This window comes from Aythya ferina (genome assembly GCF_964211825.1).
Source record: "Aythya ferina genome assembly, chromosome: 12".
NCBI lineage: Eukaryota > Metazoa > Chordata > Aves > Anseriformes > Anatidae > Aythya > Aythya ferina.
Window position 1 is genome coordinate 325,640 of NC_140308.1, and position 14,443 is coordinate 340,082.

General features: G+C 40.6%; 1 protein-coding gene across 8 annotated transcripts in view; it reads right to left on the minus strand.

Annotated features, from left to right (window-relative positions):
* Positions 1-14,443, minus strand: part of LOC311443089 (uncharacterized protein) — a 113,289-nt gene that overhangs the window by 55,423 nt on the left and 43,423 nt on the right. The window contains exon 1 of one of the 8 annotated variants that reach the window (XR_014697069.1): positions 9,665-9,887. The exons of 6 other annotated variants lie outside the window; for them this stretch is intronic. The gene's annotated coding sequence lies outside the window, so the exon portion shown is untranslated. Of the gene's footprint in view, positions 1-9,664; positions 9,888-12,119; positions 12,894-14,443 lie in introns of those variants that run through there. One more of the 8 variants, XR_014697075.1, reaches the window with a different exon arrangement.

Consider the following 14,443-nt stretch of genomic DNA (forward strand, 5'->3'; position numbering starts at 1 on the left):
GAAATCAACTAACTTGAACAATTCACAACTACAAGACAATACTGTCCACAACACCTGATTAGATCTTGGATGGAATTACTGCAAAGGCACTTGTGCTTTATGATATGAAAGTTCTTTGTTTATTCTGAAACAAGAAAATTAGAAAGAACATTTGGCAGTGGACAGACTACCTTATAACTACCCACGGAAGAATTTTTCTGCATCTTGTTGAAAAGATCATGACTAAGTAAATTTTCATCTTTACTGGGGACTTTGAGAAACTCCAGCAGAGCTTCAGCTAGTCTTGTTTGGAAATTAAACCCTAGCTGGTTCCGGGGAGTAGAGGCTCATGTGCAGTGGGACAGGGCTCTGGATGCCTATCATCATGGAGAACATCTGAGACCCTCTTTTAACAGACAGTAACTCAGTAAGCATCACTGAATTTGTCTTTGGTAACAAACACAGTGCTATTATATAAAACCTTCCAAATTGAAAATGACCAATGTGCTTTTTGGAGCTATCAAAGATACGTCACCTGTACTTGCTAGAAAGAAGAGAGATTTTTAAAAGCTGCTGTTAAAGCCCACTATCCCCTCCTCCCTTTTAAACCAAAGAAAAGCATATAAAAGACAGGAAAAACAGGTAGCTCAGATAATCTGTATCTTCAGTCTCTGAAAAAGTCTTACCAAACTTATGCTATGGTTTGATATGCCATTGTTTCACTTAGCCACTGAAGTTTTAAAGGTTTCTATGTCTAGGGTTATGCCAGACTCATGAAATACAAAGCAAAGAAATATGAGGGGTAAAGCAAAGATAAGGTGAGAGAAAATATTTAAAGCTTTAGCTGCCCCCATGTACTAACAGTAACTTCCTCTTCCTTTTGGCTACAGAGAACAGGGAACAGTAATGCAATAGTAAATGCAGGATTCTAGTCAAGGACTATGGGTGGCCATATGAAAATGCTTCTTCCTCACCTAACTGCCAGAGAAGAAATTCCTAGAAAACAGTTGCCAATTCTCCCTGCAACATACACATTTAAAAATATTCTTTGGAATTGTAATTATATCTTTGCTTATTATAGAAATAATCCAGCTGCCCAAATGCCTTGTCTTAGTACAAACAATTCTTTCAACTTAAAGATGCCCAGATTTTACTAGGGTTTTTTGTCTCAAGCCTTGGTTTATTTTACATGTAGTCCAATATACAAGGTCAAACTAGGCTTGTGCTACTCTGCCCTTGTCACAGAACAAAGAAAGGCGTTAGCATAATTAATATGTCTCAGCTTACAGTGATAGTCATTAGAAGTTAGTGCAACTTGCCTCAGACTGTTGAGAGTCATGCCATAGGCCACATAATCTCAGTACTCTTGGGACAAAACATACAAAGGCCTAAAACTGGCCTCTCCCTGCAACCTTGCAAAAAGATGTCTCTGAGCTCTCTGAAAATACATAGTACGAAAGAATAATCTAAGGGTGGAAAGGACCTCCAGAGGTCACCTTGTTTAACCCTCTCCTCAAAGCAGGTCTAATCAGATCAGGTTACTCAGGAACTTGTCAGTATACCTTCAGCTTTGTTCCTGAAGATGCCAATAAAAATCTACATATAAAAAAATCACAACATGAACGATTACTCTTAACTGGAAAAAGCAAGTCTGCTAACACTTAAAGACAGATGGACCAGAGAGCCTGCAAAAGAACCCCAGGGGTCTACAGACTACAGGTTCAGAGCAGCTAATCTAACCTACCTGCTATTTAAATCATTAATTCTTAAACACAGAAAACAGATTATTCCTTTCCCCTTGGCAGAAGCTTCTTCATATTTGAAAGATGTCATATCAACCTCCTCTACTGCTATTATAAAATTTGAACGTAAGAGCCAATAGAACAAGACAGAAAACAGTTTGGCATGCTGCCTTTTGTACTTTTGCTGATTCATCTTTTTAGAAGTATCACACAAGCAACCATTCTAGAAGTAATATTGCATTAGCACCAAAAGCTTTCCAGTGTTGATTCCTGGCTTCCATTTACTTTCATAAATAAATGCAGAGGATCAGGTTGTTATATTATTATCAAACACCATGGAAGACTGGTCCAAAATAGCACTTCCCATCTAGCAAAGGGCTCCCACAGTTTCATTCATGCCTAAGAAATAATCCATTCTGTTTGTACAAGCATGCTGAAATGACTTGCTCTTGAGAGGTGAGATGGATTCCTAAAGAGTCTGACCCTTTGTGATTCATAGTCAACAGATGCTCTTGAACAAAGGCAGGTCAGGTGGTAATCCCCTCTATTTTGTCTGTAGCAAAAAAGAAACACGAGACACATCAAGAGTTTGCATTGAATTTCTGTAGCAAGTACTTTCCTATCTCCAGTAGGATAGCAGCTTGTGAAGTTGAGCACAGGTTCATATCTGAGAATGGAGAAAGCAGACATCAGACTGCAGTACAGTTATGTCTGGCCTGGTTTTAACAACTTGCAAAAAGGTATTTTCCTTCAGTATCAAGTAACTAAGCAAGCAGTACATTGCCTTTGAAGACACAGTCTTGTACATCTACTAAAGGTCAAAAGGCTTGGCTCTTACTTGGAACTCTGTTGCATGCTTTCTTTATGACCTGGATCTATCACCTGAGGGTTTACGGAAGAACAAAGAACTTGAGTAAAATTGGAGCATTTGTCAGCCACATAATGGAAATTCTTGAAGGTATATTATTTACTATGTTTAGAAAATAAAAGAAACGGTGGAAAGAGTTATAAATAAGCAAAATAACACTAAATCATCCCAGAATGAAGAATAAATGACTAGCCAGTAGATACTGTCAGGAACTCAGCAAGCCTAAGGAAACAGAGATACACTTTCAACTATCCCAAAACCAATGCCTGTGCACCCTAGAGGGAACCTACTGCTCATAGCATTGGGGCTTGTGGACTTGCCCTACGCAGCATCTTGCCTGCCACTGCTGGAGACTGAATACTGGAATAGATGGAACATGCAGGGCATTTCTGTTGTTCCTGTTTTTAAAAGTGACTGATATGGCTGAGCTGTTCAAAAGATTACCCTTCCTAAATTCTTATCTAACTTATTTTTAGTGCCAAAGCAACATAATACAGAACTGTGTTTTAAAGCTGTAACTCAAAAAGGTAAGCCTACAAGTGCATAAAACTGGCTCCTCTATTAGTATCATGACAGGCAAAATTCTCATTACTACCCAGTATGTCTCCCATCTCTACAGTTAGCATCTTTAGTTGACAAATTATATACGTTTAATTTTTTTTGGTTGGTTTCAGTTCTTAATTTTATAAAATACATGCATGTTCTTTGCAAATTCTATTCCTTTTTCATAATAGCTTTAGGATTAGAGTAGGTAGACATATCTTGAAAATTAGCAGGTAGATAAAGCATTTACATTTATGTACAATATATTGGGATTCAGCTAGGGCAGAAGGATACATTGCAATTTGAGTATGTGTAGATGAGGAGAAGGGTGCTTTGAAACAGGCTTGTTCCTTTCATGCTCTAAATGGAAGCAAATGGCATTGAATATCCCAACCGGATATAAAGAACTTGTCTACTGAGTATAGCACAAAGTCTCTATAGGAACCTGGAATGCTGTAAAAGATAGGCTGAGGTGCTACATTACATTTAAAACACTGAGGATTTTAAAAACATACAGTTCCATACAACTCTACTGCATGGTGTCTTCATTTTTCACTGCTGCACACTTGCATGTACATTCTCTCTCCTGGTAGCTATTCTCTTCTAGTTCAGGGTAGAAGAGAGAAAGCAATTTCTTTTCTTAAGGTCCACCAATAAAAACAGCCAACCACAGAAATACCAACAGGATTAATATTAAAGCAGGGAAGATAAATACTCAAAGCTCAGAATGATGAAGACAAGCTGTGTGCATACATTACTATCCCTTCACATAAATCTCAATTATTTCCTCAAGTCCTCAGCCTTATTCCCTGCTTGTGCTGGATGGCTGGCAAGGAACAAACCCATGTTCCACATCTGAGTGCCAATTCTGTCCGCAATGAGACAGCTGTAAGCCAGGGTGACAGAACAGGCAAGGAGAGCAGTGCAGCCCTTCTCCTGCACCTTGGATGTCAATGAGCATTTTGCCAGCAACTATAATGGGAACAAGACTGGTCCAAGATGGGATCAGTAAACACATAATTAGGTTCTGAATGAATGGGAACTCCTTCATATATAGGAATATATATTTGGACTGCAAAGTTAACTGCAACCATAGTGTATTTTAACATGTTTTCCATTATACACAACAATGTGAAGGTAGATGAAAAGTCTATGCATTAGCCTAATTCATCATGCATTTTCAGCTGCATCCTCTGCACAGTGCCTATTAATTCTTCAGCCAATACTTACTGTAATATGCCCAGACTTCAGGAACGTAAAACAAACAAGCAAAAAGAGAAACACACAAAGAAAACCAAGCCAGTAGTGAATAGTTTCATCCTCCACTCCATTGTGGAATAACATATTCCTTCCCACCAAAATTAGTTCATGGCCTCAACTCAGTAAAATCCAGTTACAGGCCAAAAAATGGACTTTCTACAAGAGTATCAAATCTCAATTCCAAATTCAGAATTGTATATTTAAAACACAGTTTATGTTCTCCTTTAATACATTCCAACAGTAACAGCTCTGGCTTCATCTCGAACTCCAAACAAGAAAGAAAGACGAAGTACACAGTATGCTTTGTGTGAAGTGAAAATTTAAGTTTGTAGCAGTTTGCACATTTAGTATACTGTAATCGCTTCTAAGCAGGTTGGTTCTTGCTGGAATTCACTTATTTTTATTTCTGCTATAGCAAACATAGAAGGTCTGGGTAAATGCTCTGTGCCTCCTTCCAACTTCTGCAGAGTATCTGGAAATGTAGAGAGAGCAGAGCATCTGCAGTGGTAGATGGTTTAACCCTGGTAAGCAACTGAGCACCACACAGCTGCTTGCTGACTCCCCATCCCACCCCAGCTGGATGGGGGGACAAGATTCAGAAGGGCAAAAATTAGAAAACCTGTAGGTTGAGATAAAGACAGTTTAATAGGGAAAGGAAAGGAAAAAAGTGGTACAGAATACAACTGCTCACCACCAGCTCACCAATGCCCAGCCAGACTCTGAACAGCAACAGTTCCACTGGCTAACTCCCCCATTTTATTGTTCAGCATAACACCATATGGTAACAGATATCCCTTTGGCCAGTTGGGATCATCTGTCCTGGTTCTGTCCCTCCCGGCTTCTTGCGCACCCCCAGCCTCCTCACTGGCAGGGCAGCATGAGAAGCTGAAAAGTCCTTGATTCTGAGTAAGCATTGCTCTGCAACACCTAAAACATCAGTACATTATCAGCACTATTTGCATTACAAATCCAAAACATAACACCATATCTACCATATTATGAAGTAAATTAATATCTACCATATTATGAAGTAAATAATATTATTAATGTAAATAATATTATTAATAATATGGTAGATATTATTAATATCTACCATATTATGAAGTAAATTAACTCTCAACCAAACAAGGACATCCTCCAAACCTCCTGCAACTACAAGTACAGAAGCCCTAATTAAAGTTGCAGGCTGGGACCAGACACTTCAGCTCCATCTCACTGGAAACAATGACAGAAACCCAGTAAAGGAGATAGATATTTGCTTAATGAAAAAGTCTTGTTCTCAAACTCCACACACTACACAGCTAAACTGAAGCACACTTCCAGTGAGAAAATGTGCAACACCCCAAACACCACACTGCTTTTAAAGGAGAATGAACGCAAGCCCTCTTTATACACATCTCTCTCTTCTTCCCCTTGCTGCTATTTATGTTTCACTCCATTTCACATCTTGCCTTGAGGAACAATATTATCTCCATGGGTGCTGGAGATAGCTGAGGGGATTTGCACAGTCCAAGGGCTCCAGACCTTGGTTAGCAGTGACCCCGTGGCCAACCTGCCCAGGCGCTGCTGCCCAGCAGGGCTGCTGCTAGGGCAGACCGCGCAGCGTGCCGTCGGCCGCCGGGCAGCCAGATCCGCGCTGGGAAGTGGCGCAGGCTCCGGGCTGGCTCCGCAGGCCAGCTCCTCTGCCCGCCGACAGCCAGCTTGGGAGCACGGGACAGGGCACGGTCCGGCTGCCCCCGTCTCTGTCCCAGGCTGTGTCCCGTCGGTTCCTGCCCCTGCTTCACACTGCCGGGCGCTGCTGGGCCTCCTGCTGCTGCTGTGCCTTGTGCCTCACACACCCCAGCCCGCCCCACGCTCTCGCACAAGGCCTCGTCGCTCCTGTGAGGCTGCCCTCAGCAAGCACTGCCAGCCATCTCCCACCAGCAGGTCTGTCTTTCTGATCCCTTTCCTGAGTATTTTCAGCTTCCCTGGGCTGCCATGTTATGGGTCCATTAGGTTACAAACAAACTTTTACTGAACACAAGCAGGGCACACACATAGAGAGCTCCATAAAGCCAATGGGCAGTACGGTAAACAACACACTTCATCTGCACGCTGCCTTCAGCTTGTCCTCCTTTGGAAAATTCCCTCTGCATAAAATTTTCCCCACTCCTACTGATCACTGTTTTAAATTAAAAGTTATTTTAAAGGATGTGATTTTAATGAGTACAAGGCTCAGACCAGAAATACTGTATTTCTTTCTCCTGAGTGATGAAGTATGCACTTGGACTCTCTGCATTGATTTCTAATCTGCCATTTCATGCTCTGCCAGTGAGCCCTGTAAAGCAGGCTCATTCAGCTGTCCCATGAAGGTTTCTGTAAGTAAGAATAGTTAAGGCTAGTTAGGGCAAAAGGGAGGAACTGGCTATCAGAGTCACAACCCTTAATCAGCCTACAGCTCTTCATCATAACAGACTGGAGTAATAATAACAACAATAACAAGAGAAAATCTGTATGGACTTTCATAAAGAAGGAACTCAAAGTGGAGTTCTGCTCCTCAGGAAGCACACAGCCCCTCCTCCCTTTCCCAGGGAGGGCAGAATGATAGAGAGGCAGGAAATTAAAATGGCAAGGATCTTCTGATAAGAAATGCAAATTCATGGGGGCCATCATGAGTAGACCCATACACAGGTACACTCCTGAGTACACACAGATTTTGTCTTACTCACCACATGCACCAGAGCCATGGCTGGATAGCAAGCCTATTCTTGTCTCCCAAGAACCTGTGTTCCAGAATGTCCTTCAGTACAGGCATACTGCGTTTGCCAACTAGTGCAGCAATTATACTCCCTTTGATCAAAACTTGTTTTAGATTTCCGTTGAGAAATGTCTATAATTAAAGTGACAAAGATCTCCCTTTCCCACATGCAAAGGAGACTTTTATTATTTGCTTCTATAAGGCAAAGTCTGGGTTTTTCATTTCAGGCACCTTTGGTTCAGAGATCAAGAATCATATTCTCCTTTTCTTAAATAAAGACACATCAGCAATTTAATTTCCATGTATTCTGATGAGCCACGTCAGGTGCACACACCACCTTATCTGGGCCTGGCTGTCTGCAGTGCCATCAGTGCAGATGCTCTTACCCAGCTCTCAGCCACCCTCACACCACCCACCACTATCATTTTTGTGGAGCCAGAAATATTCTTTAGATTCATCCACTGCTGTAAAGTCAGAGCTGTAAAGTCAGATCTTTTCCTTCTTTAAATGTGACTAGCTATTTACTCCCTAACAATTCTGCTTCAGAGCTGATTTAGCATTTTTATTGGAATGTGAAAGCTCTTAAAAGAAGAAAAAAATCTAATCAGGCAGAAGAGATAGAAAACTTGCTGAATTTTTTCTCCCCCCTTTGCACCCCTTCAATCCTATCAAAAGCACATCTTCCATTCATTGCTTCCCGATGTCATTATGACAAGCGGCTACAAATCAATAGCAGAAGCAAAGGCAGGCCTAGCCCGCACTCACCAAGTGATAAAGATTCACTCTCAACCCCGATTTGCTAATAGCACATAATAGCAGCCATTGGCGCCCCGCATTAAATCATACATTTCACTCTGCGTTTATTATGGGATTTTTAAAACTCCTCACCAAATTGGATTTTCTCGACGGTCTCTAATTTCCACATTTATCATTTAAAATTAAACTCCTCTGTGGGGAGGGGGTTGGGAAAAGGGGAAGGAAGAGAGAAGTCGTGCAGTTCTGTATTTTCCTCTTTCTTTTTTATGAAAACCCATAAATAATCCCAGGTATCATTGCCATCAGCCCTGAAGTTTTATATATATAAAATACCAGAACTTAGGATAGAATGGTTTTAGGACTCTGCTTACCTTCATGCAGCTCTGCAAAAGAAGAGGAAATTAAAGAGGAACCAATAAAGAAACAGATTTTAAGTAGGAAATCCAATAAACAACATAGACAATGTAAGCTGGTATCAAAAGTGTTAAGGAAAATTACTGTGGGTTTCTTCAGCTGCAAGAGCTAAGTAGCAAGGATAAGATGGACCAAAAAGACTTAAACAAACAAACAAACAAAACCTTATTATCTCTTCCAATTTGCAGGAAATTAATTTGAGAAATGAAGTGAAAACTTACTTAAGAACAAACTCATCTTCTAAAGCAGATTTTTCTTAAAACTAATTCCCTTGTGACGAGGACCAATAAAGACAGGTGATATTCCTGAAACCACTGTTCTTTGAAATTTATTATTTCATCCCATTCATCCTACAGGCATTATCACGTATAAGCCTACTGGTCAGAGAGTTATGTTTAACGGTGTCTGTAGGAGCATACACAAGTTTTTAAGAGAGAGACTTCAGCATGAGGCAAAGATGGCTTGTGTTTTGGTAACCACTGGCCACACAGACAGTGGAGTCTGAATGTCCCAGTTACACCCACTGGAACCAATCAACTGGAGTTTTCATAGCTCAGGTCAGTATAAGCCAATGGTATTTCCTAGGGAAGTTCAGCTTCTAGCGAAGGCACATGTGCAGATGCTGGTTAGTCATCTGATTACACCTGATCATTTTAAGTAAATGAAAGTATTGTGTTTCCTTTAGATGATGCTCCAACTGAGAAGAACCACCTATTTGGAGGACCAAAATTTATTTCAACCTTGTAAAGCTGACAAAAAAAAAAGATGTCATAATAATGGCAAAAGTGAGTTAAAAAAATACGCCCAAGGTGCTTTGGCTCGAGGAAGGTACAGATAAGGTACTGGTGGTTTTGAAGAGAGGACAGGGTCACTAAAGGCATTGTCTGACAGAATGGTGTAATGTGGGACCATAAGCAACATCAAGGTGAAGAAACCACGCATACAGCTTTGGGTGTTTTTCTTGACGCTTTGTTTGGTATATTCAAGAAATGATTACTGTGGCTAGTGGCAGAAGAGGTGTTAGAGTACTTTGCTGAGCTTCTCCAGACACTCTTTGAAGCTAGGTCTGAGAGGTGCTGACTGCATGCAGAGACCGGGACTTCAAGCTTTTCAGCCCTTCCCTTGTCCAAAGCGACTTCCAACCTAGAAATTCTGTGATTCTGTGACTTCTTTACCTACTCAGCAGAGCAAGAGTGATTTTGCAGCTGTACAGAAATAGTGCAACAGACTGTTTTTCAGACGTGGAGACTTGGAGATCATCATTCAATTGGTGCTTTGGTTCTGAAGCATAAAGCCAGTTTTCAATACTACATGTAAATAAGCCCGTTTACTGAACCCCAGAAAAGAAAAAATATGACTACTTACAACTTTCTACTGTAGAGGAGCCAAAGTAAAACAGTATGAGAGAGATATAGAACCCCTCTGCTGCTCTGGAGAGAGGATGAAAGGGATGCAAACATGCCTGCAACCTGAATGGAATCTACTGCTTATGATTCCAGTTTGAAGTACACAAGAAACACAGACACTATGAGAAATTTTGATGGGCGGACTCTCAAAGAACTTCCTGCTTTATGAGATGATATGAATGATACAAATCCTGGGGTTTTAGTAAACAGAGATCTGTATCAGAACAGAAATTATCAGGTAACATTTTCTGTCTTCCCCCCAGTCTGCTCACATTACAACAGTTGCAGAGTTCAGCAACCGTGTGTCACAGTTACTGATCTTAGACCAAGCACAGCTCTGCTCACTTTGAGAGTATCAAAGCCCATGTTTTTCCACCTGTGTCAGCCCTGAAAGAAGCATCCAGATCCCAGACTATTTGAAGCACTTTACATTAAGAAAGGAATTTGAGTTTAACATGAACAAAGGTAAGAAGGTAAGTGACTTCTAAAATAGGTGATGTGATAATGGCATGGTGAATTAGGCTTTCACTTATCCAACTATGAGATGCAAACTCAATCAACCCACTATCTAATATCCAGTTAGTAAAGGCACCCTAATTCATAAACTATGTAGTTTAAGAGCTCTAGAGATAAAATTCCTTATAAGGCATTACCAGTTCAGCTGCTGCGCATCATCAACCATATCACAAGCAACACTCCCAACAACTTTTAGCCTTTTTGCAGCTGCATCGAATCCCAGCTGAATGCAGGAGCTGCTTTTGTTTACTTTAAAATTATCTTCTCTTAATACTTTTGATGATAGTCACAAAATTCCAGATCCTCTCCTTTTAACTGTTCTGTTACCTAAGCATCAGCTATACTACCAGGGGTTGGAAAGTGGAAATGCTCCTGAGAACTAGTCACCTCTTACAAAGTAAAAGAACATCATAGCATGATTTTTCCCTCCTTGAAAGTGCTGATAACTTTCAAGGAATACAGTGGTTACTGGTTTAGAACCTGAGTATTGGCTACCACTCAACTTAAGAAGCCACAATTGAATCTCTGGTATCTTCACAGGAACAAATGTCAGAACATGAGTCTGGCAAATGCAAAACCAAATCACAACGTTCTTTCACAAGAGACATCTGTTTAAAGTTAGAACATCAGTAAGAGTTAATTTAGGCACAGAACAGAGGGAAAGAACGAAATGTTTTAGGTGAAGAGCTTTTTTTTTTAAAACAAACAAACAAACAAACAAACAAACAAAAAAACTTCAGACATCCCATACAGTAAACAGCAGAGACAGACATCTCCCTTCACATTAAATAATTTGAAGGATATGCTGGGGTCCCTTTTTTTTTTTTTTTTTTCTCTCTTTGTCTACTTTTTCTGTGGCATTGCCTATTCAGATTGAGGCTTTCTGTTACCATTTCATTACTTTTCAGTTCCATGTCAACATTCAGACATATGAACAGTCCCCAGGTATTGGTCTCTCTGGAAGACAGCTTTGAATATATATCCTTCCAATGCCTCCCATGGATAGCCGTACTGTTTCTTACTGCTCTAGAGTCTGAAACATCCTGTGGGTTTATTGATTCACCTAACCACGTTAGTGATTCACACTAACGCCACTGATCTTTAGCTTTTGCATTCTTCCTGACTAGTGCATCAAAAGTGGAAGTATGCAACACATTACTCTCCAACTGATCTGCAAGGTTTTAATACCACATAGTCCAAGTTCCCCCACAGCCACCATCTTTTCTTTAGCTGCAGCTGAGAGAAAAGCATCCTGAACTCAGTAACCTGAATTATAAGAGTAATTCTGCAGCTCTTGAATAGACCATGCACAATGACTTCACAAAATGGTTGCTTCCATCCTGGTCAGAGATCGACTTCCTGTGCAGGGAAATTGCCTACCAAGGACAACTGAGCCAAGAACTATCCTGCACATTCTGATCTCTGCCACTGCAGGAATACAGATTGGCAGTTACTTGTAAACACCTCAGATAAGGAGGAGTTCTTGAAATGGACAGCAAGGTCTACAGGATACCCAGAAGTAAAATGATTCAGAAAAGCAATGACACAGAAACATGGTTTCAACAGTTCTGATGGTTAGGAAATCATACCCTGGGTTAGCACTTTTGTGGTAAGAATATGACAATAAAAACGGAATCTCATTTCCATGTTATAATTAGTAGAACTTGGATATTCATCTACAGAGAGGCTAAGCAAATCTATCTCCGCATGTGTAAACAACAGCATGGACACGGTCACCTTTCAGCTTGAAGAGGGCTGTTGTTCAACTGGGTCTAAACTCTACCTGACCCACTTTTGCACAGATTTTTGCAGTTCCTGCTGGAGTAAACATTGATCACAAACATTTTCTCCACAGGAATTATTTCCCCTATGAAACTTCCCAAACTAGAGTCAGTACATTTCGTTTTAAACTACTTTGTTGAGACACTTCACATTAAGAAATATTTACTACAGTATTTCATGCATGTTTTGCAGTAATAAAACAAACTTTTACATGAGCTACCTGTATGAACCAAAAAAAAAGTTTATGGCATTAATTGGCACTGCAACAAATCCTGCATTATAATCAGTCACAGCTACCATGGAATGGCAAGTGATCTATGTCCAAGCCCTGTACTGCCATGTTCATACATCCCAGATGATCAACATCAGGCTGCACAGGGATGTCTTGGACTCTTTTCTGTTGGCACTAAGACACATCATAAAAGAAACTGAATAATCACTGGGCTGGTGTTACAGCCCAAGGGTCAAAGTAGTATCTGGAACATAAAATGGTGACGTTCAAGCCATTACTCCAATGAACACTGAACGACTTCCAGAAATGATGTGGCTGGCATTAAAACAGACTGCAAGAAGTTTGTTCAGGATAGCCAGCTCACTGATAGCCATGGCACTCGTGCAGGATGTGCAAGGCAGCAGCACCAGCCCAAGGCTGGAAGCAGGCAGGCATAGGCTCTGGCAACACAGAGGAGAGGCAAGCCAAGGCAGCACTTGGGTTCTTTTAAATCTTCTTTGCATGATGCCTCTTCTCCATCCCCCCACTTCCCAAAAGAAACTCCCTCCCTCTGCTCCTCAGGTGCACACTTGTCACTGCATAAGGCTTCTTCAAAGGTGCCCAACATCACCAGAGTGTTTTCTCAAACCTGGTCCTGGAAAAAGGTCCTCCAAAGGTCCTGAAAACATACAGGAAATGCAAAGCTGTTGTGTAGGCACATAGATTTTACAATAGAAAATAAAACATAGCTAAAAATATCAGAATCTTAATGCTTTCAAAGCCAAAAAGCAAGGAGCCTTTTCAAAATAACTCATGACTTAAAAAAGCTTAGGGTCAGCAAAAATGTAGGATGGTGAAAGCTCCCCAAAGTTTGCTCTTATACTTATTTTACCACAGTGAGTAAAGGGTTTAGCTAAAACAAATAAAATAGAATTCCCACAAGTTGCCTTCTTATGCTCCCGCTTATGGTATCAGTGGGACATGATGCAGCAGCCAACTCTGCCAGTGTCCCCTTTGGGAGAAACAGAAAAGATTAAAGAACACAGAAGTTGTAATATGCTTTTATTTTCCTACCTCATTTGAGTGAGTGGTGACAAAGTATTTCCTCGTACCTTATGAAAAGAAAAATTCTGAAGCAAGTCTATCATTAGCCACATGGCCTCAAAAACTTGATAAATCGGTACACAGTGGGATCTATACCAGGTGTTCTAGGCCAGCAAGCAGAGTCTGAGACCAAATGTCATCGAAAACATTGGTGGCACAGAGGACTGAGTTTAACTTTCACACAGTGGCACGCTCTGTGATACTCATTAGCTTCTAACATTTCTGTTCATGATCTCAAGAACTGGAATTTAAAACACAAATAATCAACCACCCAGAGGCTGAGAGGATGCTAAGATTCTGTATCCTCTTCTGTGGAAGAAGGACAGCTGAGAGACTTAAACTAGCACACCTTGGCTCTAGTTAAACCAAGAATTAGACGGAGGGCATTTTCAGCAACATGTCCTCGGTGTTATAATTTGTTTCTTTCATTCTGTCAGTGCTCAAACTTGTTGACCTTCCAATCATACTTGCCCTTTCTATCCTCATCTTCGCTTTCAGGGAGGATAGTGGTTTTATTACAGGGCAATTGGGAGTGTTCTTAGTATAGTCATTTGTCTGAGGCAGTTACTGCATTACTGTTACTGATCAAACAGTAACAGGGAGCCAGGACTCAGGTTAAGTGGCATTCCTACTTTTGGAATGCTGAAGGCCAAACAGAGGCACATTATCAGAGCTACGAAAAAATGCCTGCAAATTGAAAGAACTCTGTGTACTGACTGCCTGCAGGTTCCAGCTGGGACAAGTCTCAATATTAAATGCATTTATACTAAATGTAAAGAAACTAAAGCAACGTTTATGCTTTCTGAGTAACATGAGAAGGCAAACAATGTAAGGAACGGGTCTAAAGTGTGTAAGTAGCTGCTGAAGTGATAGCTCCTGCGATGCATAAATGTAAATTGATTCACTGCTGTCTTCCTAATATAAAACTCTTATATTAAGCTCCCAAACAGCTAAAAGACAGAACTACTTTAAAAACACTTATTCAAATAAGCCAGACTCACTTCTGACCAGTACAAATTTTAGATTTTATCTAGAACATTTATTTGTTTTTAATTCGGTGAAAAAGGTACCAGACAATAAGGATCACCTGTATTTCCACATCATGCATTGCAAGAAAAAAGGTAT